The sequence below is a fragment of the Oreochromis niloticus genome, linkage group LG23 (assembly GCF_001858045.2).
Source record: "Oreochromis niloticus isolate F11D_XX linkage group LG23, O_niloticus_UMD_NMBU, whole genome shotgun sequence".
In the NCBI taxonomy this organism is placed as follows: domain Eukaryota; kingdom Metazoa; phylum Chordata; class Actinopteri; order Cichliformes; family Cichlidae; genus Oreochromis; species Oreochromis niloticus.
The window spans coordinates 10,661,773-10,667,772 of record NC_031986.2 but is presented as its reverse complement, the minus strand read 5'-3'; positions in this window follow the sequence as shown (position 1 = coordinate 10,667,772).

Below are 6,000 nucleotides of genomic sequence, written 5' to 3'. Positions count from 1 at the left end.
TAGCATAATGCTCGTTAGCTTCTTCCTACCGTGATTTAAATAATAATAATAATTTAAAAAAAAAATATACGTTGTTTTTTGTAGTTATTTATGTATTTGGTCTGGTATTTTTTTCTAAAATATTTGGTTCATTTTCCGGTGCTTCCCTGTTTAGATTACATTTTCTTAAATAACTCCCCAAACGTAATTTAAAAAAACAAAAAATTAAATATATGTATGGTGTACTTCCAACATAATAAATTTAAGTTTTAAAAGTAACAAACCAACCTTTTCCCCCTCAAATGTTAGGTTCACTTAAATTCTTTAGATATCCCAAATAAATAAATAAATATAGAACAAAAAAGTGAGTCTACAGCAGCCCTCATTGGCAGCACTATAAGCTGAATTCCCACTTCTAAACTTCTAAAACGTGCTGTCACATTATCTGATTTTAGCTTTGCTCACAAAGTATCATCTGTCTTAATTCAGGCTTTAATTCAGGTAATTTGATGCAGCACAAATAAAGCTGACGTAGCCCATCCTTCGTGATGAATTGACCCGGTGCCGGGTCTGTTATGCGGATCATCCCCATAATAAAAATCATTTCTCGTTTGGGACAAATTAAAAGGGCGTTTTTTCCCTCGCGTGTAACCGCAGTAGTTTATCTAACAGCAGCGCACTGCCTCACAGGGAAATGTGCAGCCCTCCATTCATCACAATTATAGCTTTCAAACGGCGAAAAGATTTCAGCTGGAGCAATTTACTGAAGATGTGTGCGATTTTTATCATGACTCAATGATCTAACCCATCACTCCACTTTTCCCTCATAATGGCTCAAATTGGTTCCTTTGCTCCCGGCATGCCTTGCGAGGATGGGTCTGCGCTGAGGTTGCAGGGCGACAAACGACCAGCAGATGGCAGCGTTTCACTTTGAATGTCTTATGGTGGCCACTTTGCTGTCTGCAGCTGCTAATTGTGGAAGACGGATAGAAATTGGCTCAAAATCAGTGTTGCAACATTTGTATTTATATATATGTATATATATTTATGATTCTTATAAGCGGGCATGGTTTCACATACTATTTCTGCTGCCTTCCTTTAACACATGAAAACAACAGCTTCCTTTGATAAGCCAGCCGCATCCAGAGCTGATCGATACCCAGCACTCACCTCGCAGCGCGGACATCCACACTGCTGCAAAAGTAATAAATAATTAAAGAAAGAGCCACTGTTGCAGGAAGCAGCAGTGAGCTGAAGCAATCGGTGATCCATGACTGGCATCCTACACACACACACACACACACACACACAGTCACTCACATGTGCCATCCTGAACATGGTGAGTTCAGTATGACTCCAAAACTGGGTTAACAGCTGCCTGTATGTACTCTCCCAATGCTTTCAGCTCCGTCTCTCTCTCAAACAGGCACACACACACCGCCTCCACCGCCACCTTTCCGCACAGACAATTGGCCCGGTTCTTCGAGTGGAAGGTATGTCACACAGGGCACAGAGCGCCGAGCTCGGAGTAACAAGGCCCTGTGGGACACGAGGGGGGGTTGGTATACCTGCCAGAGTGAGTAATACTCTTCACCAGAGTGTGTGTGTGTGTGGAGAGGAGGAAACAAAACATCTGTGCATGAACAGTATGCACATGATCTGCTCTCTATCCCCACCACATTTTGTTCAGGGATCCTGTTATTGCTGTGACACTGTAATGAAGTGAAAATGATTTCATTTGTGCTTGTGTTTGGGGGGGTGACGCCCCCCCCTTTTTTTTCCACAGACACACACCATATGGCAACATGTCAGCTCGGATGAAAACATCTGGCGCCTTTCGGTGTTCACATATGCACAGATGATTAGAGTGTGGTTCAATGCTATAGACGTGAAGGCCACGGGGAACGTATTATTTCTCTAGTTCGGCACCAGCCCCGTGTGTGTGTCTGTGTGAGTGTGTGTCTGTGTGTGTGAGCGCATGACGCAGGATGCAGCTGGCTCCACACGGGGAGAAAAAAAAGGCACTGACTCATCCAGTCCAGCTACTCTCACCTTCTTCTTCTTCATCTTCTCCAGCTTTTCTTTTACATTCTGGGAAAAAAGAAGTTCACACAGCCGGTCTGTCAGAGAAAAAGATTAGATTCAACCATCAATCCTAAAAGTGGTTGTGTTTAAGGCTGGAGATTGATGTGTTTCGATGATTTAGGCGCACACTGATGTCATTTCAGTTTTTTTAAATGTTAAGTGATGTTGTACTTTAGGTTAAAGTCAGACAAAGATTTCCGCCTCCACACAGAACTTTGGTGGGATTCACGATTGGCACATGCAGCAGAGCTAAGACGCCTGCGTTTTAGAGACATGGGAGATGGTGAGCGGTGTCAGGAAACAGCACAAAGTGAAGCAGCACCATCTGAAAACATCTGTGGTCCAATTTGGGGCATCTGCTTTAAAAACTGAAGTTGATTGGACAGTGACCGTCATTCTCTCTCTCACATGTTGAACATAACAGTAGACAGTCTGGTTCCAGTGTTGTGCAAAAGATTTGAACAACCACTTATTTCTTTATATTTTGCTTCCAAGGAGCCAGGCGTTCTTTGTACATTGGCTGCTTTTTCACTTGTTTCACTGTATCTGTCCATTTTGGAGGGAGTTTTTTTAGTTTTGGTTCTTTGTTAAGTCACTCAACACTGACCGATCAATCATTCAAACACAACAACAACACCTAAGTCGAGGGATGGACCAGTGTTGTCTACACATAACAGATAATTTAGCAAAGAACCGATTTTAAACACTTTGCTTCTAGCAGCTTGTCAAAAACACATTATTTGTTCTAATTTCTTTAGCTGAATTTTTGAAAAATATCAAGGATAAAACAGTCTGACAAACATAAAATGGTATTTTTGCACTGTCAAGATGAATCCCAAAGAGCTATTAACTGAAAACCTGTCACATCTCAGCAGGGTGTGCAGCGTGTCCTTAAAAAATTTGAGGGAGCTTGACAAAAAAAGAAGTGGCAGATGGACAGTATCTGAAAGTCAAGTCCTTAAGAAATAAAGCACAGGACCTGAGAGATTAATTCTGATTCATCTGCTGTTCACTGAAGTCTCATCAGAAATATTCTCAGTGCAAGGGTGTCACTAATCCATTCTTAATGAAGGCAAACAGGCAGAAAAGGCTGAGGTATCCCAGATTATTCAAGAAATTGAGTGAATTTATCAGGTCTGGTGGAGTGATGAACCCTAATGTGGTTCAGGTCAGGAGAGAGTGATTGTCTGCAGCCCTCTGCAACACACGGTGGAGGCTTTGTCATGGTTTGTGGCTGCATTTCAGCCAGTGGTGTTGGAGATCCACAATGCAATTCCATCTGGAGAGCACCTCAACAGCTTCATTTTTCAGCATGATTGCAAACGGTACCTGGATAGAAAAGCACCTAGTGTTACATTATCAGTCATGGATCGGCCTCCGCAGAGCTCAGACTTCAACATTACTGAAGCAGTGTGGGATCATGTTGACAGAGAACAGAAGAAAAGGCAGAAACATCCAAAGACGAGCTTTGAATGTCCTTCAAGAAACCTGGAGAACTATTCCTGAAGACTCCTTAAAGACATGACATGTGTGACTGTGCTGGAGAATAAATGTCATCATACCAAATATTGACTTTCAGGCTCATTAAATCGGCACAGTTATTTTTATACACTGTTTCCATATATATTTTCAGATATTTCAATAAATTGCTGTTTTCCTAACAAGATATCAAAAAATGTAAATTGCATCAAAGAGCTGGTTGGTTAATATCCTGTCTGAATGAGCCTGACATTTCCACCTCCTTCACATAATGCTCTGAGAAGTAAATGCTCCACTTGTGCTATAACAGCTTTAGAGTGCTCCAGAGGTGCTAGCTTCCTACTCCGACAGAAGCTGGAGATATTCCTAATAAATAACAGCTCAACTTCACTATAACAAGTCTTTCTATTTCATTTGGCTTACAACTGCTCAACCCGAACCAGCTTCTTTTCATTCAGGACGAGTACGCCGGGGCTGAGTAACGCTGTCTGGCAGAATCTTCGTGATTCTCCCCCCGCCCCATGTGCTTTTGGGTTTTTCTCCTTCTCTCCTCCGCTGTTGCTTTGATCACAGCAAACAAGTAAATGGCTACACTACGGGCACAACGCTCTGAGGCAGAGGAGAGTGGGAGAAGAAGAAGACAAAAAATAAAGTGTCTGCCTGCCTCGAAGCATGCCGAAAGACAAAGCATCCGATTTTCTTAGAGACATTAAATGTGACAGTTTTACTGAGCAAACTTGCTTGTAGTTTCCAGTGGACTAATTCCCACTGAAAAAAAAGATCCACTTACATAAATGAAGCTGCACCTTTGAATCGTTCCTACAAACAGCCCGACACAGTGACATATATTATTCTCGCTGCAAAAACCGCAGTTTGAGTCGGAACAAAAACCCTGAGACGTGTTCAAAAGGTGCTTGATAAATGTGTCGTGTACGTGAGCAACAAATCCATTCCTGCTCTGCGTGTCTGCTGCCAAAAGTGCATTAAGGTCAAACAACAATCAGGCCATGGAGGGGGGGTTAAAGTGTTCCTCAATGCATTGACTTGATTTAGTCTTATTCTAAAATGGGGCCGGTTCTGATTCAGTCTCTGAGTGGAATAAGGAGACTTATTGATTGTTGTTTCAAGGTTTAACGGGAGACGAGAGAGTTATGGCGGTCGGGGCCGTTATCGGCTCTCTGCCAAGAAAAGGGATCCGGGCGCCGTCAGCAATCTATGCCGGCGCTCCATAAACAAAGTGAGCTGGGTGGCATTTTTCTCTTTCCTTCTTCTTTTAGCAAACAAAACCCACTCTGCACACACAGCATACACAACAACTGAGAAGTAACATTACCATAAATGTGGTTTTATTAATAATAACAGTATCTCTTTTAATGAACATTGCAGATACATAATAGAAAATAAATCAGAAAACAGGAAAGACGTCGTCTCACGAGTCGTGAAAGTGCCTGGAATAATTCTGTGCTATATATTGTCGTTGTTATTCATCACCGTTTGTCACCGTGTCACTCGTCAAAACCACGCCAGCCACCAGAAAAGCTCCCAATTCGTCGTTGTGAAACAATAGTGCGTATCACCCCCCACCCGCTAAGAAAAAGTTAGCATTCCCACGGCTTCCCAAAAGCTGGAGCGCCGAGCACCGGACTCCAGTCGAAATCTCTCTTGGATTGGACGCGTAGCATTTCAACTTTGAGAGGCGCTGTGAATAATGACCACCGGTTTTCATGAATATGGCTAGATTGTCTTCATCTTAATCGTGTTATTGTCTTGATTATATTTACACAATGCCACATCAAAGAGCACAATACACTCTAATCCGTGTTACTTTTGGCAGGAGGGACGGGTGAAGTGGATAAAAGCAGGCCTGGCTCTCAATGATTTGTAGGGTGACTGAAAAAAAGACTCAAAATGCAGAATTCTCAGCTTACAGAAAAAATCCAGGTATCATCTGAAATATAGTTTTTTTTTTAAACAGATGGGGGAGGGGGGCAGAACACAAATGTCATTTATTGTTTAAAAATTCATAACATTGCATATTTTATGGCACTAAGTTAAACATCTATGAGATGCTGCAGGTATTTTAGTATGAGGTTAGTTTTTGTGTGTGTGTGTTCTTTTTTTAAAGAGATCAAATATTATGGCACAGCTGCAGGAGGAGTAAGTACACAGGCTGCCTTCATGGGTCTGAGTCATAGGCTGTATATAAAAGATGGACGTAGCCTTTGCGTCTCAAACGTAAGTGCCAGTGCAGAAAAGCATTCCTGCTAATGGCCAGGTGGAGACGACGACTCTGGCTGTGAAAAGAACTCAGAAAAAATGACCGTACCTGTCGCATGAGCTGCACTCTCAGGAAACCTTTTCCTGATGATTTCATGGTCTCGATCGCTGGTTTCAAGATGATTAAATGGAATGTGGATGAAAAAGCATGGTATGCTGTAGTGGTATTCAGTTTAATTC